The sequence below is a fragment of the Neopelma chrysocephalum genome, unplaced genomic scaffold (genome assembly GCF_003984885.1).
Source record: "Neopelma chrysocephalum unplaced genomic scaffold, ASM398488v2 Primary Assembly neopelma1_94, whole genome shotgun sequence".
NCBI lineage: Eukaryota > Metazoa > Chordata > Aves > Passeriformes > Pipridae > Neopelma > Neopelma chrysocephalum.
Genome location: NW_020897756.1, coordinates 2054734 through 2081193, shown reverse-complemented (window position 1 = coordinate 2081193; position 26460 = coordinate 2054734). Strand labels below are relative to the sequence as shown.

The following is a 26460-nucleotide window of genomic DNA, read 5'->3' as shown; positions in this document are numbered from 1 at the left end:
AGTCTTTGCTGCAACACTTTCTGTCCAGACCAGCTGTTCGCTCCATTTCTCCTCCCAAATCTCTTTTGAGAGTATATTTTCCTGCATTTCTAGATTAAATATTCTTCCTGTGTTGATAGGTGACTCTGAAGAAATTTTCTGAGTGACTGATAAAATAGAGGCACCCCTTGTTGGGAGCAGCTGGCACGGGGAGCATTGTACAGCTGAGTGGGAATGTCAGAGTTTAATCCCTCTGCTTCTGTCCCAGGGCTCAGCCACCACGGGTTGTTTCATTGCATATATATATATATATATATATTTATATAAATATATATATATTAATATATATATATATTTTATCAGAGTGCATTGCTATTTTCTGAAGGATAAGACATTCCAAACCCAAACACACTCGTAATTCCAGGAGCAGGAAGGTCTCCATGGGGTGTCCCTGCTCTCCATGGGAACAGGGAGCGGCTCCCCAGGCAGAGGCTTCTCCTGAGCCCGGGCTGGGAGCTGCTGACAGGGGATGATGAAGTGTCTGCAGAGGCTCTGGTGGCCACGGGTCACTGCTGGAAACGTGAGACTGGAATGGGCCTGGTGCTAATGACTGTCAGTGCTCCAGGGGCAGGGAATGAGTGCCTGGCACACGGTGAGGGCCCCCGGCTGCCAAGTTCAACATCCACGGGGCCTCGTGTCAATAAACAAGGGCCAAGTGAGCTTTTCCTCACACTGGATCGTGTGTCAAGCCCATCACCCCCATCACACCCATGGCACACACATACAGCCCCCTGCCAGGGCAGCGGGGCAGGGACAGGAGCTCCCAACACCTTTTCCCAGTTACATTTCCCTCTCCTTGCCGTGAAATCTGCTGGAGCATCTCCTTCCTTTGCTCCCATTCTGTGCTTACCTGTCAGGATGTTGCCTTCCTTACCTTGGAACTCATCCTCCTCATCTCCCAGGGCAAGCCCCCTTTCAGCCACCACCTCTCCTTTTATGTTCCCAGCCCGTCGGATACACACCAAGATTCCATTTCTGCTTTGGCCTGGATTATGTTTTCCAGGGCAATATATTATGCCACTTTCACACTCCCCTCCCTGCCCCATCTGGCTTCCATCCTACCCCCATAAAGATTATTAATATCTCCTGTTTCCAAGCGATTTATTATCAGGGGCCAAACTGGTGCCATTTCCCATTTTAGTAGAGCACTGAAAATAATCCTGAGGAGTGTGCCCAGCTATAAAAACCTACTTATACTGTCATATTTGCAGTTTCAAACATGCACCACTTGATAGTCTCAAAAGTGCTGTTTAATTGGGTTTTATGGGTTCTAATTAATTATACTAGGTAAAAAAATTACTTGTCCCATTACAGCTCTCTGTGGTTTACTCTGAAGAGCAATGTAATTTAGAGATAAATTGTCCTTCTCTATCCCCCTGTTCCCCTTTTCCCAGCAAGTTCCAGAATGGTTTAATTCTCCTTAAACCCAGGAATGAAGCTGAGAGAAAGCTACATTTTGTTCAGGGGACGCAGCTTTTCCCAATACCCATAAACAGCTTTATATGTGACTTGAAACGATTCCACGTTCCTTCTGCTGAATCAGGCTGGTGAAATTATGAATAATCCTGTGACTTTGCACAGCTCAGGTCTGGGGGGCTGGGATTTTGCAAAACCTTGAATATCTTGGCAGTTTTGTATGCTGGGGATTATTTCCTCTGATTATCCAGAGATAACAGTGAAGGAAGCTGAGCATGGGTGCAGGAGTTTTTGGCTGGATGAAGGTCTAGACTGAGATTTCTTTCCATGGCCCTTTGAGAAAACAGAGTGTGAAAGGATCTGTCTGCTTTTATGGCATTTTGATGTGACTAGCAGCAGAGGAAACCTCTCAAGTTAACTTTCTATTCTGTCTTGCAGAATCATAAAGCCTGGATTATTCACACAAATTCTGGGGCAGTCTTCTGGCTTTTAAATACTTCCTCAAATGACTTGGTGAAAAATGAGGAGCCAAGCAGGTACGTTCATGGTTGTTTAAAGTATGCTATTAAATTACATCACTTACTGCAATAAATTTGGTCTCATGAGGCAAAACATGAAATATAGGAGAGCTGAAGTAGAAAACATTGTATCCTATGACAAGAGGGAATGGCTTTAAACTGAAAGAGAATAGATTTAGATTGAGAGATTGGGAAGAAATTCTCCCCTGTGAGGGTGGGGAGGCCCTGGCACAGGTTGCCCAGAGAAGCTGTGGCTGCCCCATCCCTGGAAGTGTTCAAGTCCAGGTTGGACGGGGCTTGGAGCAACCTGGGCTAGTGGAAGGTGTCCCTGCCCATGGCAGGGGGTGGAACAAGATGATCTTTAAGGTCCCCTTCAACCCAACCCCTTCTGTGATTCTATGACTTTTTCTGGAAATTAGGGAGTTAAGAGTATTAATTAATGAAAAAAGACAGGGCAAAGAAACCTCTTTCATTTGCCTTTTGAAGGCAAATGCTACTTATTTTATAAATTTCACTTCACTTGAAAAATGTGAAGCTTCTGTGTGTGGCAGATACCTCCAAAACTGCCCCCCAGCCCTAGGAAGGAAACTTAGTGACCTGCCCATGTCTCTCACTCTGAGCTATTACTATTAGCACTAAAAGGTTACAGTTCTTCATGTGAGTACACAGATGAGTGGTCACTGGATCAAAGAGTTTGTAAGTCATGCTTCACTAATTTGCTTATTTTATAAAATAAATAACCAGCATGTCAGTTGCTGGAAACTTGGACCATCCTGGGTGTCCAGATCATGTGCTGGAGCAGGAGCAGTGAGGGCTGCCAAATAAAGAAAAAAAAAGGAAAAAAGAATCACCACAGTCACACACATTACTCATCACAATCTGAAATAAGAGTTATACTAAGAACTGTTTTTATTAAAGTAATCCTTTTCTGTAGTAATATCAGTTAAAAGAAATTTTAGTACATATATCTGGTTGGTTATGTTAACAATAACTAAAACCTGCAACATTTTACGGAACGAGTTAACAAAACAGAGCCCAAACCTGAAAAAACCTGAAAATTTCTGGGCAGTGTTGGGGTAAGTCCAAACAAACCTGAATATCTCGGTGTTTGTACAGTGTTTATGTTTGCTTTTACTGGCTCAGAAAGCCATTTATGGAGAGGAGACAATGCGAAACCTGCTCTGCTCATGTGATTTTCATCATCCAGAGATTTAAATGAGTGGAATCTGCTCTTTTCGTGCTATTCTGTCCCCATAAATTACTCCTGGAGGCATTAAAAGGGCTTGTGAAAAACACCAATAAATACCCAAAGCAGAAATACAAATTTTGCAGACTGCTCAGGCTGCTGTGGCAGCAGCTCTGCTGGTAATTTATTGAGGAGAAGTGAGGAGGGACCTCCAGGCCGTGTCAGCTCTGCTCTGGGTGCAGCCTCATCTCACACTGCTGAAATCAGGGCTAAAATCCCGGGTTAGGGGACAACTGTTGTAACAGTGTCATGAGCATCATGCTCAGGAGCTGACTGAGTTACTGTGATTATTCAGAGGAGCAGAGGATTAAGGAAAATGAAGGGAGAAAGGAAATGCCAACTGGGAAGGGTCTCCTATCCTGTCACCTGGGCAGCTCCTGCCCTGGGGATGGAGCCTCTGGCACTGACTGTGGAACAGTTTTTTCCTTGTATTTCCTTTATTTCCCTGGAACACTGAGTGTGTATCAGGGAGCTCTGCCAGGGCCCTGCTCTGACCCAGCCCAGGCTCAGTCTGGCCCCTCCATCCCAGGCAGAGTCAGGATCTCCTGCCAGGGGAATTCCTCCTGTGCTGGCTGAGCCCTCCCCACTGCCCAGCTCTGGGAAGGAGCTGCTCTCAGCTCGGGGCTGGAGCTGATGTCTCACCTCCCTTCAAAAGAGAACATCCTCCCACAGGGGGTTTTTGCCTGGACAGTTCTCCTGAAGTCCTGACTGGTCCTTTGGGAACCAGGAGAAGCCCAACATTCACACAAGCCCCAGCGTGTCCTTCAAAGGCACTGCAGTGAAGTTCCTTGTCCCCTTGATAAGAAAACAAAGAACAAAATATTAGTCAGTGAAAAGGCCAGGTTGTCCAGCTTTTCCAGGGCATGGAATTAGCCTGAACCCTGGTTTCCTCTCTTAGCAGTCCCCTCTGTGTTCTCCCAGGTGTGTTACCTGTGGGGGCTGTTCTGCCCTGGGTGAGAAACTCAGAGCTGCTGCTCCTTCTTCCACAGGTTACTGGGGGGTCCTTTGGGTTAAAAAATTTCAGATTGGGGTCTTTTTCCATGAGTGTATGAAATGAGGCAGCCTGTGGCTGAGGAAGGGCAGAGCTCCACTCTTCGCTCTGTTATGACTAAGTGGGAGAGGCAGAGAAGCACCTGGAAAATGAGGATACATTCCTGAGTATCACTGCACTGAAAATAACACAAAGCACATTTAATAAGTTTTTTCTAACAAAATTTAGTTGCTACTGCAGTGGTATTTTAAAGATAGCTGGTGATGTACCTGTAACTAGGATTGCTTGAAACTTTCCAGGCTTCTTTATTTCCTTGTAACTCTGTCAGGCTCCAAACATTCACACTGAAATTTCCCATGCTGGTATCAGCTCTGGTTGATTTATTTAGAACAGTGTAAGCCCAACACAAATAAAATTTTAAGGGGAATTTCAAAGTTTGAGGCAAGGGAGGCATAGGTGTTCTCTCGATTCAGAATGAAATGAAATCATGAAATAACTGAATTTCCTGAATACTGGAAATTTGGAGTCCTGCTTCTACATATTCCTTCAGCAGTGAACATTATAAAATACAAATGGTTTTGACTTACCCAGGCACGTACATCCCCATTTTCTGAAACAGAAGGACGCAGTCAAAATGCTGAACTGAAACCTATTGGGCAGATTTTGATCACCTCTAATTTTAACTTGAAAACTTTAATCATTTGGGCTTAGTATACCATGCCAGGTACCTTTTCCAGGTTTTAGAAAATTTCAACTGATTATTACTCAGGAACAAGAATATAAATATACATAATTTTATATGATTACACTTATATAACATTCCTATCCTATATATTGTATATATCATATATATAAATATATAAAACTTTTTTATTTTAATTAAAAATTACATTTGTATAAAAATTTACATTTTTATATATACATATGCATAATGGAGACAGTGTTCTCCTTGAAAAGCTTATTATTTAGAAAAGGGTGTCGGGAATTCATGAAATTAGGGTTTCCTGCAAAGTGTTTATTTGGCTTCCTTTTGTACCTGTGTTTGGTCTAGTCTTTAATTACAGGACCATGTGCTATATTTAGCAGAGGACCCTGGGCTCATTCCCTTCAGAAGGTGGAGCAGCTCAGGAGATGAGTCAAAGCTGGGTAGAGGAGGAGTCTGGTTTCTGGTGGACTTTGCCTGTATTTGCTGTGGAAACAGGGAAAGTGCAGTAAAAGGGAGAGAACTGAAAGGAAAATGGGGGATCTCATGGCTCAGGCATCTCAATCCTGCAAAGCTCTCACCAAGTCTCAGAGAAGTCAATTTGAATTCTTCCCAACTGGCTATTAATTTGATTTTTGCTGTGTTCCCATGTGCAGAGTGCACTATCAGTGCTGGTTCTCCTGCCATGTGATGCTGCACCACGGTAAAAACTCTGAGAAATCAATTCCCAGACATCTCAGTTTGGGTGCCCAACGAAAGCAAAATGTTTTGACCTGAATCTCTTTGTGTTTCAGTTTCTCATCTGTTAAACAAGAATAATAATATCCTCTCGTTTTCCAGGGTGCTGTTAGAAGCAATGAGCATTGTGAAGCACTCAGATACACTTAGATGCCATCCTGATAACAGCCCCAGAAAAGCTCACAAGAAAATCAGCAATTGTGTCTTCCAAGCAGGTTTGGAATAGTTTGTGGTAAATAAGGCCTCAAGCCACAGGCTGAAAAATGACACTGTAACAAAATATTGAATATCTGCTTATTAAGTGAACACTGTCCATCCTGAGGCAGAATCTGGTGGAAAACAAGGCATAATCCAATATTTAAAGAATGAATCATAATGCAGATGAATAAGGGTTTATGTCTAACCTTAGTTCTGATATTTGATCACTTGGTCTTGCAGATATAAGTTGTGCATGTGCAAAAGGATACCTGTGCCTAGAAAGAAACAAAATCTGAATTTCAAAATGGATGTTGTTCAATGAAATGTGCAGGATCTTAAATCTTGGCTCTGCTGAAGAGATGCTTCTTGGTGCCTGGTGAGTTTTGGAAAGAAGACACTGCAACTCTCCTCTTTGGGAAACAATTTTCAGGTAAATGTTAAAATGTAGGTTGCTGCCTCTCCTTTGTTTTTAAGTGATGAGCAAATCTTTCCAGCTGGGAAAGCTGATAGTAGAAATAGTTTTGAAACTAGTACATGGATTCTTGCACACACCTGGATGGGCTCCTGCAAAATTTGCATGGGATATTACAGCATGTTCTGTTATTAACATTTCTTCCTATGGCTTGTGGAAGAGGGAACTCCTTGGTTCTGCAGCAATCAAGTGTAGAGCTTGCACAGAGCTAGACAGACTACTTATTAAAGAGAAAAGAATATTTTGGCACAAGAACAAAGGGGTATTAATTGGCTATGAATAAATTCTGTCTGGAAAATAAAGGAAATTTTTTTTAACCACCACAGCAACAGGTTTCTGGAGCATCTTCTCAGTGGAAAGGAACATGGAGTTCCCAATTCCCTCACATGGTGTCTGATGCAAGTAAAGGAGTTTGCAGATCTGAAGATCTTTTTGAGGGTAAATAGGTCTTAAGAACCTAAGAAGTTGGTTTCTAGTCCCATATCTGCCATTTCTTATTCCTAAAAACAGTCCTCACAAGGCTGACATTTCCTTTCTGCACTTCACAGAGGAGAAAGGGACTCCTGGAGGGATGAAAGAATAAATCCAATCTCCTCAGCCTCATTAAGGAGCACTCATGAGCAGAGCAAGGAATCAGAAAGGCATCTTGCCAAATCAGACAGGTCTTGGTTAGGACAGAGTGAAGCCTCTGCCTCCTTGTGCCCCCTCTAAACCCTCCCTGCCCTCTGAAGGGTGCAGAGCACCCATGGCAGAGGGCTCTGGGGGGATACAGGGGTGTCTGTACCCCCAGGGTTTGTTCTCCTTTTCCTTTTCTCTGCTCTTTGCAAGGTAGGGCTGAATTGGCTTTGCTGACAAAGGATCCTTTCCAAACACAGGAGAGGAACAATTCCAGGCCACTGTGCAAGTCCCTGGGAACAAACCATGCCCCTGCCCCTGTGAGGGTGTAAAGTGTGTGTGATTGCTGGGCCAGCAGCAGGAGGCAGCTCAGGGTGAGCCCCTCCTGCTGCTTTGCCACTATTAAGATCCAGCAGTACCTTGAGGTTTCCTCACTGGCAATAATTTGCAGGATTAAATACTTCAAGCCACTCTAAAATTAGTTCCAGGAGGCATTTTGTGCTTTCATTTCAGAGCTCTCGTGAGCCTTTCCTACTTTGTGAGTCTGCTCCAGCTAATTACCTGATGGTTACAGCGCTCCAGAAGATTTCAAGGATCTGTCTTTTCCACTGCTCTAAAGACCCAAGTGGGGTTACAGAGCAGAACTTGCACCAGGAGTGTTTGCCAAACACTGTAACGAGCTGAGACAGCTCCGGGAGATGGGCAAATAAACCACTGCAGACAAAATTACCTTTGTCCAGTGTCTCCAGCCAAGATGTAAAGCAAACTTATTTTCAGCCTTTAAAAACATCTCAGAAACCCATTGAAAGAAATTTTATGTCTTGAGCCCTCCCCATGTGTCTGATCCCTCGGAGAGGCTGCAGAATCACAGCAGGCATTTTCAGCCCCCAGTGCTGTGGTTTAAAGAGTTTACAAGGAATAGTGTGTGTTTTATTTTGAGAACACCTGTAATTCGTGGTGCTGCTGTTTGTCCTGTGCAGGCATGTCACTGTCAGAGCTAGAGGTGGAATAATTTTTGGAGAAGTGGGAAATCTTATCACAGCAGCAAAAAAAAAGCACAGTTTAAAGAAGACTGTCAGCAGAAATCCACTGGCAGTGGTATTCCCCTTCTGAAGATACAGTTTACTCTCCTTGGTGTTTTTGGCCACGGTTTTTGGCCCATGCTGACTATGGCTATGCCGTGATCCTTTCTCTTTTCTTCCCACCCTTCCCTGGCCCCCTTGAGATGATTCACTCTCTGAATATATACATGTGTCATGTATAAAAACTCTTACTCTCCTGACCACAGCAGAATTCCAGAGGGGTTTGTTTCTCTACTTGTGATTTCAGAGGCTGATTTTTTCCACCTGGCATCATGCCCAAAAGAAACCATCTTTCTCTCATGCTTCTCAGGGTCATCACTGCAGTTAGCTTCTTTTAAAACCTGCTTGCTCATTGCTTCTGAGGCATCAAGGCAGGCCCAGCTTCAACCCCCAGTTCCCAGCCTTAATTTTTGGGTTTGGTGGTCATGTTGTTAAACCTGTGGAGGTTTGAAACCCATTGCATGAATCCCAATACCAGGTGCAGATATTTTTTACTCTTTGAGCCATCACTGAACAAACTGAAGTTGTTCATTCCCTTACTCTGTATAAGAGATGTCCATCCCCTCCAGGTGGGTGGAACTGTTCATGTCCATGTCCATCCAGGGGGGTGTTTGGTGGAGCTGTTCATGTCCATCCCCTCCAGGTGGATGTTTGGTGGAGCTGTTCATGTCCATGTCCATCCAGGTGGGTGTTTGGTGGAGCTGTTCACCACAGCAGGTCAGTGTTTTTTTCATCAGCCATCTCTGGGAACCTCCAGCACAGTCACACTGTCTGAAGTCATGGTTTGTAGACACAGTGGCCTAACACAAAACTCTGCAAGTACCAAGGCCCTGCTCCTGCTCCCATAGCAGGACTCAGTTGCTTCAATATGATTTTCAGTGTTTACACTTGGATGTGATGTTTGAAAGCCAGGCTCTGAGAGTGAGACCCAGCTCCCTTTGAAGTCACCGGGAGTTCCAGCCTCCACTTCCCCAGCACAAGGGTTGGGCTCTTTGTTCTTTTGTCTGGGGCAGTTTGAGAATTATTGCAATGACCCAAGTGACAGCCTGGATTTTCTAACTTGTTTCCAAACTGTGCTCCTTCCGAGACCAGATTCCTCTACTGCCTCTCCCAACAGAAGATGCCAGAGGATCATGGATGGAGGGAATCCATGGATGGAGGGAATCCGCTCAGAGCGAGTAAACAGCTCGGGAGGGGAGGCCAGCAGGATTCATTCATGCTCATTCAGCCCAGGCTGGCTGGTTTGATTCCAGTTGGAGCACTCTCTTCATTACAGGCCCCCTGGGGAATGTTAATCTGTACAGTATAAACATTTATAAACATCTACTAAATCATTACACTTCAGCTGCCCCATAAACACTCCTGAATGCTTTCCTCAGGCAGCACTGGCTGGGTAACGTGTGGCTTTTTGGAATGAGTTTATGGGTGTTTGGCACCAGTAGAAATATGGGGAGAGGGCACGGGAGGTTAAATAACATTGTTTAAGCTCCATGGCTTATTTAGGATAAGGACAGAAGCTGTTTGTGATGGATTAAAGCAGGTCTAGCTGGTAGATGTTGAGGAAAAGCCCAGGTTGTAGAAGGGCTAAGAAAGCCCTTCAGCTTTGCAGGCTGGGCTTTAGTGAAGCCATTGCCATGAACATCACAAAATGCACTTCCCACCAGCCCACTTGACATTTCCGGACCCAGGCAATACATCATCATTCTGCTATGACTGCAACACTCACTGCCTCTGGAAGAACTGCCTGATGCAAGGGGAAAATGTAGACAGAACTTCAGAAAACTGAGCCAGAACTAACATAACCCACAGAACTGCAGTCAGCTGGGCTGCAGGCCCAGGGCTGGCTTGTATGCACTGACAGAACACGAGTATATATGTATATACAAATATATAGGCAAAAATAAGTGTGTTTCTGAACGAAAATGAGCAGGTATATGTATTTGCATCTGTGAAGTGACAGTACTTAGTTTTGAATGCACACCCAGCAAAGCAAACCTTGAGCCTTGTCAAGTTGAACTCCTCAATTCTTGGATGTGCTCTATCCCCTTCCCTCCAGGTGCTGGCAGGACTGAGCATTCCCAGGACTGGGGTCAGTGACTCCATGCCCACCTCTAGAAGTTGTGTTGAATACAGAAATAGTAAGAAAAAGCAAACAAACAACCCAAACCTAACCAGTCTCAAATGGATAAAGGATAATCCCCTCAATTATTAATAATTTTGTTTGTTTGCAGGGGTTTGGAAAAGCTGGGAACTGATAGAGGTGTCATTAATTACCACGAGGATTGTGTATGAGTAATGTAACATGAGCCAAAGTTAAACATGTTGTATGTGAGAGAGATGTGTTTACTGACAGCCTGATGAATAGGTAACAACTTGATTTCTAAAAAGCATCTTAGGGAAAATTATTTAATTGGCTATAATTATTTCATATCCTACACTTGAGTGAATGTGCTGGTGTGCACAGATCTGTTTTCCTTGCACATGGCACAGGTATGTGGCTGGGGGGGATGGCTCAGCTGCAGGAGCTGGGAGCAAGAGCCTTGTTTTGTGTCTCCTCTTTCTTGTGTTCACAGCACACAGGCACTGCCTTCCAGCTACAGCCACAGCTGGTGGGGAAATGAGGGCACAGAAAACAGGAGATTTTTTCCCAAGTGGACCTGGATGCACAATCCATCCCCTTCAGAACCTCAGGGCCGTGGGACAGTGGCTGTGACATCTCCAGTCTGCCCTGGCCTGCTCAGACACCAACATCAGACCAAAAGGGTCTCTCAAGGAAATGGGACAAGGAAACTGGTTTTACTGCATAAGTTTATCAAAACCTCCTAAACCATGAACTCAAACCATGCCCATTGTGGGCTAAAGGTTTCACCATATCTGTACTTCCAGCCTGCAGGTCTCCCTCTGTGTGCCATCAATATCTATCTGTCTATCTCTCTATCTATCTATCTATCTATCTATCTTTATATCATCTATATTTTCAGTAGTAGAGGGTGGTTTTCCCTCAGATTTTCTGTGGCATGTAACGAGGTTGAGTAATTTAAAATCTTCTCTCTATGGTCAAGGACTGAGCTCACAGAAAGCATTACACATTATTAGCTGCAATTGGTCTTTTAACATCCCTCTTAGAGGGTCAATAAATGAGATTGCCCAGAGGTAAAGCAGTTGTTCTGGTGGGCAGGGTTATGTCACAGCTGGGGGCACGGCAGGGCCAGGCTGTCTGTCTGCCTGGGCAGGAGACTTCAGTCTCTAGAGTCAGTGTTCTATTAATTTTATAGTACCTTAAATTCATGTTGCAATTATGAGAAATAAGCAGAGAGAGAGAGAGAGAGATATCTCCTTTTAATATGTTTTAAAAAATCTGGAGCCTATTAACCTACTTAATTCTAATTATATTACAGCTGGACTTTTATCTCAATACTTTGCAAATAAATTCAAACCAAGGTAACCTGGATACACATTTTCCAACTCAACAACAGGAACATGTGGACAGGAGACAAAAGGGAGCAGAGCAACCAGCATGATGCCTCAGGAGTGTCACATTATGCATTTTAGTTTTTAATCTTTAAATACCCAGGCTGAAATTTAGTGATTTAATTCAAAAGCAAAAAAGTAAATAGTTTTTCCTTAAATGTAAATATCATAAAGTGCTTGCAGAAGGCACTTTCATGATCCTGGGTGAGTATCTGTGCCCACATAGCTGATTTTTAAGTTGTTCCTATAGAATTAAGAATCCAGAACATGAGCTTTTTATCCAGAAAAGTCAGCTTCCATTTTGCCAATCCTCCTTTCTCCAGCCTTGCCTGCAAAGGGAAGACTGGGAGTGCCTTTCACAAAAGATACTGGCCAAAGTATTGCCAATAGTAAATGGACATATGGAAAATTAAAAATGGTTCATGAACAGCAAGAAACTGGGAAAAGAGGCAAGGTCAGCTGAAGAGAACCTGATAATTTAGTTCTTGTTGAGAAGACAGAGAAGTTGTACTTAGTCCTTGGGTTGACCCAATGCACAAAAACAAACCCTGCAGCAGCTGTGGAGATAAGCACAGCTTCAAAGTTCCCTGGACAATGTTTTCCAACACTGATGTACAGTCCAACACAGGGACTTCAAGCAAATGAGCAGATTGGGCTGTGGAAACAGTTTTCTTCCTCCTTTCCTTGTAAGTTTGGGCAGAGGGAAAAGTTTACTCTTAAAAGTTAAATGCCATTAAGGTGATTTTGGTAAGTTATTGCATCTATATCTGAGCTTTTAGCAAAGTCAAACATGAGCATGAGACTGTCCCACTTTGCCAGTGCTTTTAAGAAGTGGTCAGAATTGTGTTTGTACTGTCATGTGAAAGGTTCAGGTCTCTCCAAACTGGTCCCTCTTGGACTGAATTTGTCCCTGTCACCAAGTCCATGGTGTGCTCAGGCTGAAGGAGGCAGGGAAGGGAAGAGCTGTACAAACCTCTGCCTTCCAGAAAGCTCCTTTCTCATGTGCAGTGGATGTGTTTTGGAGAGGGACAAGGGACACTGAAAACAGTGCTTCTGCCAAAAGGTGTGTATGCTCTTTAGCTTTTTCCAAAGGTGTGGATTCAGAGCCATTCCTTCAGAAGGAAGGAATCAAGGGTTTGATCCAAGGGGTGCTTGTCCATAGCAGTGCTGCCCACTGGCAGGGATTTAGGTTTGGACCTAAATCCTACAGCTGTGCCTATTAATAATTAAGTAAAAAGCCTTGGCAAAGTATTTCATCCACTGTAAACAAACATGTTCCCAATATGAAGTGCATTTAATGGAGTTTTGCAGCATTGGTCTCCCGGGCAAACATATTAGTCTCTGCTTTCCCTCCCTGTCCTAATGGCCACAGCCAGGAGGGGGGCTGGGCTGAGCTGGGAAGGAGGCTGGTTTTTATCCACATTGAGTGGAGAGGCATAAATTGGCATTCCATATCATCTGAAAAAAAAAGTCCCAGCAATTATTAAAAGATTCTTATCTCTTGCTCCCTACATGGATAATGAGATCCCTCTCTGCTGGACTGAGACAGGCTGTCTCTCAGCTCACTTAATGAAATGGGCCCAAGTTTGCAAATTAGCATAGCCCTGACTCCAAACGTAACCTCTTGTTGTCTAGTTGTACATCAAGGCCCCTGGCTTATGTCTTTTCTTATTAACACCCCGTAATCATGTCAACCCTCTTTAGTTTTCATTTCCTGTTTCCTTTTACAAATTCACTTTTGAGTTTTGAGCCCGTTGGATGCCTTTGGATGCGCTGAGATTTGATTTCTGTCTCCTTTTTAGCATTGCTGCAGCACCAGTTTATCTGTGGGGCTGGGGCTGGAGCAGGGACTGTTTTCTGTTCCATATTTTTGCTGCTTCGTTACCACGGGATCTTAAAGCAGCTCCTTTTGTGTGGCTGTGCTTGTTCCCCTTCCACTTTTTGATTTTTATACTTTAGACTGTAAAATCCCAGCAGCAGAGATGTCATCTTGCTGTGTGTTTGGTTGGTGCCCTGTCGAGTTCATTTTTGTTTCTGTGAGGATGTCTCTGTAATAGATTATTAATAATAATAGAGAACAGTGATATTGCACCCTAACAAACACAATAAGCTAAAGGCTTTCTAAGAAGTCAAGAAGGATGAACCCTTTGAAAGTCTTTTCCCCTCTCTCTCCCCTGATGTGAAACTTCATTGTTGGACCTTCAGAGAAATAAATCAAAGCAGCCGAATGAGGAGAATCCTGATTCCTTTTGCCCACGTGCAGCTGACCCACTGCCTTTGATAAGGCACTGCCCTTCCACTTCATCCACTACCCTGCTAATTATCCTTTGCTTTCATGAGCACCAAAATCCACACACATTAGAATAAGAAAAGAAACAGGGATGTGATTAGTTGTGTACAGATAAGAAGCAGCCCACAGTGTTAGCTGGGTAATAACATTTTCCTAAGATTCCTTTTCTTTTTCTGGAATTCATTTTCTCTCACTTAGATCCATTGCAGTAAAAAGTACTTACAGTTTGTAACACAAAAGATAACTCTTCAATGCAAAGCTTTAGTGTGTGTCTTTAAAAGATTTATTCCTTTATCAAGTATTAATTTAAGAAGAGGTGCCTTGTAGGTAAGGCAGTGACATCAGTCGTAGTCTTCAGGGCAGCAGATTTATTAATTTAATAGGTTTATCCATTTTACAACTTGGATAATCATATTTCACTAAACTGGTACACAAGGAGCCCTCAGCCCATCTGACAGCTTTATTCTTGTGTCAGTTAACAAGCACATTTTGTACTCATGACCTTGTGAATGGTACAAGTGTGAGGAGCTGGGGAGGGATGACAGACCCAACCCAGGGAACGTGGCAGCACTTCAGCTTTCCTGAAGGGATTTATGAAGGGAGCAGTGAGGGATCTCAGCTGCAAAGGGAACTTAAGCATTTTTGAATTATTTAGTTTAAGAAAATATGCAGAATTAAAAAAAAAATAAAATGAATGGAATGTTAACTTAAAAAGTAAGGACTTAATTCATTTATCAAAGATACCACTTTAACAGGAGAATCCCTCCCTGGCTAGAGGGGAGTTCTTGAACTGGGACAACTAGAAAAGAACTGGGCTGGTTTTGTCTGAGGTAAATGTCTCTGTTACATCCTTATGTTTGCTCCTTGTGACACTGTCCTTGCTGTGGCCACTAACTTCCCTCTATAGCTGTTTAAAATTCCTAAAACTGGATGAGAATTATAAGACTAAGCCAAGAATAGAGCCAGGCCTTTAAAAATGCCAAGATAAAAGCCATTTTATTGTTAAAAACCTCATGTATACGTGTGTCACTTTAAAACATTTCTTGTTTGCTATATAGGAAAGAAAGCAAGAATACACTTCTTTAGGGTTTGGGTTTTTTTTCCTATTGAAACTGTTGGGAGGAAAAGAAAATATTTTCCTATTTGTTGAAAAGCTTCACTTAAAGCTGCACTTTTTGTAAAAACCATGTTTCAGTTTCTTGTTGAAAAGATGACATATTCAGGAAGAAGATATTTCCTGTGCAAAATAACATTCAACTGAAACCTAACTTCTGTTCAGAAAATTTAACATAAAAGTAGGGACCAATCCTACTCTGTCTTTTTAATAAAAACAGAAGCTGAGCTGCTTGCACTGCACTAACTGCAAGCTCTTCAAATAGAGGAGCAAATATCTGGGACCTCATCATAAAATGGTCCATTTGGCAGCACTGAAAGAATTGTAGACCTCAAGGATTTATTTTCACTTATATTCCAACTCCTTCGCACCATTCTTGACACATAAAGAGGAGTATTTTGTGCAAATCAGAATTTAGGCCATGGGGACAGGAATTTCAAAAGCCTGGATGTTAGTTGGACATGACAGGGCAGTGCTGAGGTACAATGTGCTCTCCACTGACTCTCCTCTGGATCCTGCCCTGGCATTCCCTCAGTTTTGGCAGCAGGGGAGGGCTGTTGAGCTCCTCTCACAGGTGTCAGGGTCTGTCTGTCCTTCTGGATGGAGAGCAAAGCCCAGCCCTGGTTCTGCACCTCTGGAGAACTTCCCACCCTTCTCCAGTCCTGGTCCGTGCACAGTGAGAGTGTTTGGGTTTAAAGTGTTGTGTAGGGATATTTATGTTTGCAAGAGAATTCCCTTGGAAAGGAAATATTATTAATCATGTTGCATTTTGAGCTGCTATATTTACTGAACTTTCCCCCTCAAGTACACAAACAAGTGTCACAGAGGGAAAACATTCCTCTTCTTGTTGCTAGAAATTGAATGCTCTCTTTAGGAAAAGAAAGCCATTACATGAACCTTCTGTTTGGCCCTTTTTTGATTTGCAGGGCCTGAAATTCTAATTGTATCCCACTTCTGGCCGTGTTCCCTGCAGGTCTGGCAAGACTGTTCTGAGAGATGTTCCTCCCTTGTTTTTTTTTGGGATCCCATGGTTGTTTTCATGACTGGCAGTCTGCAAATTGGGGTAATGTTTCCAAAGCATTGTCGTGTAGATGAAACTCCCATTTAACTTCTGACCACGTGAGGGACACAAAGAAGGTGGCCAGTTGTGTTAGGGGACACCATAGCCCATCTTACCCTAAAAATGGCAAAAAAGGAGCTTTTGGTAGAGATGATATGGAGGCTTTGACCCTCCCCTTTTCTCTTCCAGCCTGGAGAACGTTTTTCCAGGACCACGCTCAGTCCCAGGGATGTGTTATCTATCCCAGGGCTGTGTTATTCCAGGGATCTGTTATCCCAGGGCTGTGCTATCCCAGGGCTGTGCTATCCCAGGGATCTGTTACCCCAGGGATCTGTTACCCCAGGGCTGTGCTATCCCAGGGCTGTGTTATCCAGGGATATGTGTGTTATCCCAGGGCTGTGTTATCCAGGGATATGTTTATTATCCCAGGGATGTGTCAGAGTTGGCTGTGGGTGCATTACTGGTTGGGAGCCCTAATTATTATCAATTTGCAGATTGCCTTGAATGTCTTATTAAAATTCCTGTGGAATGATTGATCATAATCAAAAAATTAATCACCAATCAGCCCTGGCAATTAACATTAGCAAGTCTATTTGCATATATCTGATAATTTATGCTGCTGCTGGAAGAAGGGACTTTTGCTGAATATTATTGATTAGGAAAGAAGAGCCAGATGCTTCTGTCACTGGGACATGAGGCTTTATTAGACATGTAATGTGTAAGGAACTGAAGGGCATTCCCACAGTCTGCTCTAACATGAGCATCTTCAAGTGTCTAGAAGGAATTTCTTAAATATTAAAAGTGGGATATTTTGCTTTAAAAAAGCTTTGACTTTTGGCTCTTATTTACTGCAGGTACTTTAAATCCATTGGGAGAAAAACATATGATAATATCAGCCTAAATAGTGAGATTTACATTACAAGAAGTTACTTAATAGATGTAGTTATTTACTGTTATGAATAAAGAATTTGCAGACTTGCAATTAGTTTGATTAATTGTGCTATTTAAGCTTTGAAGAACTGCATAACAAAGTCCTAGAAGTGGCTGACAATAGTCTGCACTGTTCAGTCAATGGATTTTCCTTAATAAATTTATAATCTTACTGCATTTTTTCTTTTTAAACTTATACTTTTATTAATGCATTTGTAAAGAGAGGTTTATTATCCATATCAGCAACATTGATTTTGTTTTCAAATTGTCTTGAAATGACTCGTAGGATAACACATCTGATTGAAATGTTCACATTTCCTGGTATTTTTTTTGCATTGGAGCCTTTGGTTTTGTTTCAACACCCTTCAGTGTCTCTCCTACCTGATGCTGTAGCTGCAGCTACATGAAAATGCAGGGTCTGCTGTCATAAATTCAGATTTGGTTCTAATTTATAGTTTCTTAAATATTAAGAACAAATCCATTTAAGACAATGCACAAAGTGATAACAGTTATCCTGTACCCATTGCAGCCCTACAAGTGACAGCATAATTACATCTATTTCACTAAACAGAAATGATCAAAATTTTAAGTGAAAAAATTCTATGGAAAATGAAGGCAAACAAAACCAGGATTTCTCTCTCTAGTTTCTGAATTTAAAAGGTAGAATAATTCAAAATACACTTAATTTAAACAATTTGCATTCTTTTGATTGATATTAATTTTTAATTGTAGCTTTATTGTAAGCAACAAATCTTTGCAGTTCATCTAGGATTTTAAAGGACCCTCTTGTATTGAAACTCTAAAACTGGGCTGATTTTAAAACTAAAAAGTGCTCTCTAAAATACATGAGTAAATAATGGAAAGCTCTATTCTTAACATAGCTAGATTGGTTTGTTCTCTGATGTCAGCTCTGTGCTTATCTCAGTCTTTCTTGAACAAAGATTTTTTTTTATTTATCTGTCTGTATACACTAATGTGTTTTGCAAGCTTTGAATACCTGTGTCCTTAATGTCATTAATATATTTCTCTGGGTGTTTTGACTTTGTTCTCCTCCCATTAATGGATTCTGCCGTTTATTCAAAATAGGAACAAATCAGACTCGAGCTCTGATACAATAATCAGATCCACTGATACAATAATCAGATCCACAGTTACTCCTTTTTATATCAGTGAGCATTAAGTGATCTGAGAAGAGACTCATCCAATCCCAGCTATGGGCTGTTTGAGCCTTGGATTAACCAGTTATCCCATCTGGTTTTTGGTGAAGTTGGTTGGTAACCATGAGATCTTGGCACTGCAGAGTTCAGAGGTTAATTGAAATCAGAGAGGGATAACCCATCCAATTGTGCCATTAATGACACCCCTCCTGCCTCCCCCCTGCTGTCCCTGCTGTCCCCTCTGTCCCTGCTGTCCCCCAGCTGGGTGACTGGGAGAACTCCAACAGCTCAGAAAGGATGCCTGGAACAGGGGGAAGGGGCTGGGACACCCCATCATCCCCAGGGGTGTAAGCAGAGCTGGCACTGCCCAGGATCCATGGCAGGGGTGCTTTGCTTTGCTCTGGATCCACGGCAGGGGTGCTTTGCCCTGGGTGGGAAAACCAGGAGCCGTTGGTTGGGATCCTGGAGACTGGCAGGGGTTTCTGGCAGTGCTTTGCAGGGATGCTGTTCATGCTGCAGGAGTTTGTGTTGCACGGGGCGAGTAATATTTTATGCTTCATATATATATTAATTTCCCTACTTCACCCAACTGATCTGAACAGTGGAAGTTTGCTGGGAACTGTTAATTATCCCGTGTTCTGACTTTCTCCAGGGTTTCTGCAGCCAGCAGTGATGCACTATTTGCTTTGCAGTAACCAGAGAACCATGGCTGATTTCAGAACTGAAGGGACATCAAAATGCTAAAATAGATCTGAATCTTGTAAATCTAAACTGACCTAGGTGGGGAGGGGGGATCTCTATTGCCTTCAGCTGGCTTGGATAAGGAAAAAAACAAGTTGTCTCACTTGGGGTAGTTTTGAAGTTTGGAGCTTAAGGATGGAAATGAGAGACACATTACATAAATATTTGAGGCATATTACTTAGAGAGGAGTGGACTGTGGGTGTCCTAAAAACTGAGATAATCTAAAAGAGGTGATCTAAAAATCTCACCTTGCATGGTTGTCCTAATTTACCTGATCTAAAGCCTGATTTTAATGACTATTAAGCATAGGTCTGCAAAATCTTCTCCTCCCTTTTCTTCTCACAGGCTCTTCCACCCAAAGCCAGATTGTCCCGTGCATTCTGGCCAGGCTGGAGCAGAGACCTGCTCTAGGACCAGTTTCTGTTGTGGATTTGTGTGACTGTCAGTGCTGTGTCCCCTGGGAAGGGCAGGCTGGAGTCAGGACCCTGCTCCCTGTGCTCTACAAACCCAAGACAAACCCACCCCTTGGCTCGAAGCTTTATTCCCAGGTTTTAATCTCAGTTCTTTTCAATTTGGGTTCAAGTGACTCTTCTCAACACTACACCCATCCTTGGACAGCACTGTGAGTATGACAGCCTGAAATGAGGTCCTTGTTCCAAACACAATAAAGTATATAAATCACCCAAATGATTCTTGTGAATAATTCTCCAATCTATTGTTACTCATCCCCCAGAAATAACAATGTAGTAGTGCTGGTAGCAATTAATTTTTTTTTCTGCAAACATGTTAAAATGAAATGTCTTTGTATCTTCTTTCAAAAAGGCAAAAGCAGATCCAAAGTGTTGAAATCTTGCTAATGAAAACTGAAAACTCTTTTTGAATTTCACAGCTCTTATTGGTTTTTAAAAAAACAAACAAAATAACTCCTAAAAATTCTCCTGTTGTTTTTATAACCAGCAGCAGCATTTTCTGTTTGTTTGTTTCTTTACTTTGAAAAAAATGATCAAAGTTACTTGGTTCTACTGGATTCTAACTCAAAATTATTACTTTGAAATGTGACTTAGCTTTTGTCAAGCAAATAAAAATGATCATTTCTGTTCTGTATACACTTAGAGCTAATACTTCATAAAAGCTTCTCCTCTGATGGGGTGACAACATATATAGACTGTACACAACCAGGAAAGGGTTTTTCTGTGTAATTTATGTGCCCCAGCCACACACTGAGCCCGAGCACTGCCGGGGAGGGGAAGGTAAATCAATCAGGGGTGATTTCCAGTGAACAGCCATATCACATCTACCACCCATTTGCTCTTGGCTGGCTGAGAAATGAAGCAATTTAAACCTATTGGGTCACGCTGAAATGGGGGCCAAAATCTTCTCAATGTGCTGCACACAAGGGAGCCTCATTTCATCTTCATTTCCAGGGCCCTGGGCTGCAGCATTGCCCTGCAGTCCATCAGTGCCTCTGGCACTGCACCCTGGCTCCTGCCTGCCCAGCTGATGCCAGAGGTGCAGAAAACAACTTTTTGTGGTATGGATGGGGAGACTCTAGGCTGGAACATTTTGGATCCACTGAAAAAAATATGGAGGAAAACGCAATTAGTGTTCAGTTATAATGCAGATATGAAGATAAGCTTGTGAAATACAAGTTTGTGGTGGAATATGAGATGGGAAAATAAATGTTTTCCACTCGCTTGACGTTTCATATAATCTTGGATGTGTTCCACTGCCTGACTGTTGTGTTTTCAGAATATTTCCACATCTGTCTCAAAGCCTTACCCTTCTCAAATGGACCAAGCAGCTAGTTTCTTAGTTAAAATAATAATAATAATAATAGAGTGCAAGAGCACCCCAAGTGTGCTGAACCTTCCCACAGCTCGTGCTCTGTGGAGAGCACCTGGAAAGGCTCAGAACTGGCCCGAGCCCCCAGGCAGGAGTAACACACAGCATGTGTTCCCCGCTGGGTTTTCCTGTTTCTTGTTGCTTCATATTAAAGATGGAATTCCATATGGACTTTTTAATGGTTGCTTGGAAATTGGATGTCTGTCACCCCAGAGGGACGTGTTGGAATTCTGCACCTGATTGCATTTGTCCCCTCTCCCCCCAGGAGGAGTCAAAGGTTATGGTTCAGAGGGGAAGGACTTTGCCCAGAGCAGGTTCTCCTCAGGCTGAGAGGAGGCTTCTTCTCTTTAACAGGGTAGGTTATGTGTGGATGTCAATAGTTGCTTGAATTTGTGTGTGAATTTAGGAATCTGATCCAAAATAAACTGACAGGAACAAAAAGCTGAGGCTGACCCCAAAATAAATTGTTCTCTTCATCTCATTGGCAAGAGGAGTAAAGCAAAGCAAGCAGAAATAAAGAAGCAGTTCAGAGCTAGGCACAAATTTCCATCCAAATGTCTTTTGTTTAATATACCTGCTTAAGGAAAGAATAAAAGGCCTTTTCTAAACTGTAACACTTCTGAATATCTTTTCAGAAATTTCAGAAATAAGAATATTTTCAATGTCTGTTGCATTTTGTTTCCCTCCAGTGTGATGTTCCTGTGGTGCTGTTCTCCCTCGGGGCAGTGATGCACAGCAGGGACTTTTCCAGATGATCTGAGGAGGAGCCACCTCACAGGTGTAAGAGTGTAAGAGCTTCTTCACCCTATTTTGGTCCAAGTTCCTGAGCTGGTGTCTCTGCACAACATGTTGCTCATCAAACACCCCACCTGTCCTCAGGTGAGCCCACCCCAGCCCCCCAGTGTGTGTTGTGATGCTCTGGACTGAGTTACCTTAAATACACCTTTGGTAGTGGTTTGACTCTGCAAGTTCTTTCAGTAAATCTGCTTCCTCCAGTTTGGTTTGGGAGGAAGAAATCTGTCCTTGCCTCTGGGTGATGGCATGTGAAGCAGTGACGAGCAGTTAGCAGCAGTATTTCCAATTCCAAATATACAGAAATCATGAATAAGGTTTCCAAGTCTCAGAAATAATTAAATAAGTTTTTAGAAAGAATATTTCAGGTCATGTCTGGTTTCTGCCTTCTCAACTCTTTTAGGTGCAGTTGGTTTACTTGTGAAGTATTTAAACAAAAATACATGGGTTTGAAGCTTGCTTTTAAAAATGACACTCAGCTTCTGACATATTCCTGTCTTCTAGATCTGAGCTTTAACAGCAAGACCAAACATTCCTGGTAAATTTATACGTGCTAATAAATGCAAACTCCTTGCCAAAACCATATCCCCCACAATATGCAGAGAGCATCAAAAGTGAAAAGTAAATTAAATCTGTGACTGTTTCCTAGTTCTGTACTAGAGGTTGCACAAATTTAAAGCAATGTAGATTATAGCCAAATTCTGTTGCATGGGTTTCATTTACAGTAACACTGCTGCTGTCAGCCAGCCAGTAACCTCTGCTCTGGCCATCAAACATCACCACTAAAAGTTCAAGACAGGTAAGAAATAGTTACTATAATACCATTTTTTAATTTGTCTTCTGCTTTTCCATAGGGATTACCTTATGTTTTTCCCTCTTTCTTACTTATAAGTTTTCATTGTTTATTTTTAATACCGTTTCTTTGGACGGTGACAGCTAAAACTTTAAAAAATGGAAGTTGAGATTCATAACAATCACCTAATGGCTGAAGCCAAGGCAGCAATGAAAGCATCAGTCATCTTGAGACCTGTGATATATTCACTAGAATTAACAAAATCACTTGAGTTGGCAGTGAAGGAGAGGTTGCCTTGTCATCAGGTCGCTCTGGCTGGATGTGATTTTGTTTTAAGGCTGTTGTTGAATCCCAGAGTCTTTAAAGGTGGTACCCAATTCTGATAGACTTTTATAGTTTTATTTTTGAAGTGTGCTCTTTATAATATAAAATGGTGGTTTGCACATGGCCAGGCCTGACCCAGCTCCAGGCTGATGTTGTTAATCCATGGACACGAGTCGGGCTCGGAGCTGGTTCTCAGCTGGCCAGAGGTTCCCCCAGCACTGGGGTTCCCCCAGCACTGTCCTGTGCTGCACCCTGTGCCATCTGTGCTGCACCCTGTGCCATCTGTGCCCTGCTCCCCAGCCTGCACCTGCAGACAGGGTTCAGTCCTCAGTGCAGCACATGGCTCTGGCTCTGGTGAGGGCAAAAAGAAGCTTCCCTTGACTTTAGCTGCAGTTGTAAAACTTTCCAGACACTGAAGACTTAACTGGTTTTCAGGCATATGAGCTCCACAGAGTCTGATGGAGTTTGCCTGCTCCAAGTATCCATACCAGTGTTTTCAGGAAGGTTTTTTAAAAAGTCTGTGTTCCAGTTATTACCCGTAATTGATATAATATTGCAAAAATCCATGTGGCTGATTGGCCTGACAGAGTGCAAACAGCTTTTTGGAAGTCTCCTGGTATGAAATATTCCAGCCCTGGTATTGTTCTTGTACACAAAGTGCAGGGAGACAATAAGCAATAAAATACCAGATGGATTTCCTTTGAAACATAATTACTACCCAGGTGCAGACCCCACTTTTCATAGTCAAAGATTTCCATCATTTTAATAGGATTCTTTTAAGTTATAGTATGAGAGTCTCCTGAACTGAGCTGTTGGTCAGTGCACCATCCATGTGGTACTGGTGAAAAAGAGAGGGTTCATCTCACAGTCCTCTTTGGCCACTGGCTTTTTGTCCTGAGGATGGGAACTGGGGCAGTGGTTTCTGGGGGGGCTCCCCTGGCCCGAGGCAGCTGCCCTGGCACTCGTTTGGTCCTTGCAGAGAGCCAAGCAAGAACGTTTTTCTTCCCTTCTCTTTTCCTTGCAAGGGAGCAGACCACTCAAATAATAATAATAATAATAATAAAAAGGCATAACCAGCCTCCCCTCCCTTTCTGACATGCTGAGTGCCAAAACTCCCGTCCAGGCTGTGAGGAAGTGAGAACACAGTGAAAACAGGGGCTTTATTTAAGGGCAGGGCTGTGAACTTTTTAACTCTCTGTGCTCCCGGCTGTGCCTCCTCACCCTGCACACAGCTGCTGAGGCTTCCAGGACTGTGGGTGGTGGCTGAGGAAAGGGGAAGAGGTGGTTTAGCTGTGCACAGTGTTTCCCATAAGAAATAAAGCAATAGAGTCTCACCTCACTGCCTGTTTTTCCACATGCATCGAGACGGGAATGTATTTATATAACCCCATTAAACGGGAACGCTCAGTAGCAAACTTGGTCTTTAAATAGCTACTGTTCTGCATACTCCTGTCTCCAAACTCCTCAATTTCAACTCACACCCACTTACATTCTTTTGACATATTCCTCAGGTTTGGGTTTGGTTTTTTGTTGGTTTTTTTTTTTGTGTGTGTGTGTGTGTGACTTTAGGGTCAAATCCAAAACTTATTGAAAGCAGTGGAAAGACACTCAGTGAATTCAGTGGAATTTGGATAATACTCTTAGAGCTCAGATACCATGGTGACAAATGCAATAAATTACATAGACAAAAGTGGCCCATTTTGGGCCAGCTCTGCTTCCAGAGAAACAAATTAAACTGTTGCTATTGACTGCCACAGGAATCAGTTCTGCCCCTCCCTGGTGGCATTTCAGCAGCTCTCAAAACCCTTTACGAATAAGGGGAATATCTTTATCTCCCATTTACAGAATGGAATAAACTGAGACACGGAGCCACAACCAAACCTGGGAGTCAGGCAGTGCAAAGGAGCTGGAATGAGACCCAGATACCAGTCCTTGGACCACCCAGTGGAAAAAGAGTCAATTGGCTGCTAGCAGGCTCACAGCCTCTCCTGGTGCTACCAGATCCTGCTGGTGCCAGCAGGAGTGGAGAGGGCACCCAACAAATGCTGAGTGTTGATGGACTGCCCAGCCCTGCAGCAGCACTTTAGTTTCACCACCAAGATGCATCATTTCATCCTTTACCCCCCCAGCATTCATATTTTCCCTTTGACTCCTGTGATGTTGTTTCCATTTAGCAAATACATTCTTGGGGTTTTTTTCCCCTGTGTCCCTCCAGACACCTTAGTTTGCCTTTTTTTTTTCTTCTTTCCCTTAAAAACTTTTTCCCTCGTTCAGTGCACTAAGTGGATTTACGACCCATTTAGGCAGCTTACAGTGGCATTGCTTTTACAGTTCAGAGGCAGAAGGGCCATAAAAAGATTTACAGTTACAGCAAGAGTCTGTTACATGGAAGTTTGAGATCCAAATTAGACAAAGGGAGCGGGGCTGTGTGAGTGGCCAGTAAAAGAAGCTTGGAAACAAAAACAAATGAAATTGCTGTTAGAGGAGGAGGTTGGGACGGGGGCAGAGAAGGAGGAGGAAAAGTTGCCTGTTAACTACACATTACTATTGCAACAACTCTGTTAATTCTGTTATATAAAGCCCTTTTTCCTCCTTTTTTCCTCTCTCGATGTTGTTGTTGGACAGATTTCCTTTGCAAACACAAATCTCAAACTGGAGAGCAGCAGCTTCACACAGTAGTTGAGATTCCAAAGCAGATATTCCCAGGATTTTGGCAGCTGGTTTTGCTGCTATTGGGACTCCAGGATACAAACTTCAGAGATTAAACCCAAGCAGCTGAAGGAATGGGACTGGTCAGAGTGGAGGACTTGAGGTTGCATTGCATGGGGATAATCTGGTGTTTAAAAGGAGCTGGAGACAAGGAGATAGATTTGATCCTCTTCCACAGGCTGAGGGAAAAGGGAGCTTTGCCCCTGACAAGTCTATGGTGTGGAAGCAATGGTAAATAAGCTGTATAAAAAAGGAAGCCAATACTTCCCAGTTTTGCTCTAAATGTTGATTTTTTTTTTTTTTTAGATAGTTAAAAATCACTCTATGGTTTTGTTTCCCTTCTCATTGCCATTATATTTATTCTGCTGCTCCTGTTCCTAACCAACTTCCTGTTCAAAATATCCCCTCTAGTGTCACACAGATCTGGCCCTTCCTTTCCTGGAGCCTTCACACAGTGATGGTACCCGACTGCCTCCTGGGCACCACACACTTCCCTGCATTTCACAAGTGAGTGATGTGTCTTTTAAACGTCTTATTCGTATTTTCTGTTGGCTATCATTGCATTGTTCATGGCAGCATCCTCACAGGAGTTTTTATTTCTTAATTACTTGTGGTTTTTTGTCTGGGTTTTTCTGTGAGCTTCACTGGTGAAGCTGTTAAGTTCCAGGTCCCTTGGACCTTCTTTTCTTGGTGCCTTGCATATCCTTTACTCACTGTGGGCTCATAACTCTCCAGTGAAATTAGTGTTACTGGTGATGCTGAGGCCTCTGGGATCCTCTGGATGCAAAAATACTCCATGAAGACAGGTCTTTAATCCTTGTTCTTCCCCCTGCACATTCTCACATGGATGTAACACTCATGTTTCTGGTTTTCTGTAAGAGAAGGAAAGCAATCATAATGCTTTCCCTAAATCCACTTTAGATCTAGTTCTTTATTCTTCAGCAGAAAAGTCTCCGAATAAGGAGAGGAGATAAAGATGAGTGACCATGTTTTAGGGACTTTGGGCTGGTGTTTTGTCTTCTAGAGGAAGAAGAAACAAGAGAGAGGCTTCAGCCTAAACCAGAAACAAAATATCACTCAGGCACTTATTAATATTATAAAGCTAACTGGGAATTGCCACCTGGACATCCATTACCCCTTTTTCCCTGCCCATCCCTGGGTCAATCCCGGTGTGCAGCCAGAGCCTGCCAGGGCTCCCCTGTGTGTTCTGTGGGGCTG

At 42.8% G+C, this 26460-nt stretch overlaps 1 long non-coding RNA gene across 1 annotated transcript; it reads left to right on the top strand.

Moving 5' to 3' along the window:
• The first annotated feature begins 1908 nt into the window (after positions 1–1908).
• LOC113972621 lies at positions 1909–24560 on the top strand. Its single transcript, XR_003535947.1, has 7 exons — positions 1909–1991; positions 5754–5866; positions 6090–6225; positions 6648–6759; positions 21314–21503; positions 22142–22215; positions 24379–24560. It is a non-coding gene; the product is annotated as an uncharacterized LOC113972621 (long non-coding RNA).
• The last annotated feature ends 1900 nt before the right edge of the window (positions 24561–26460 follow it).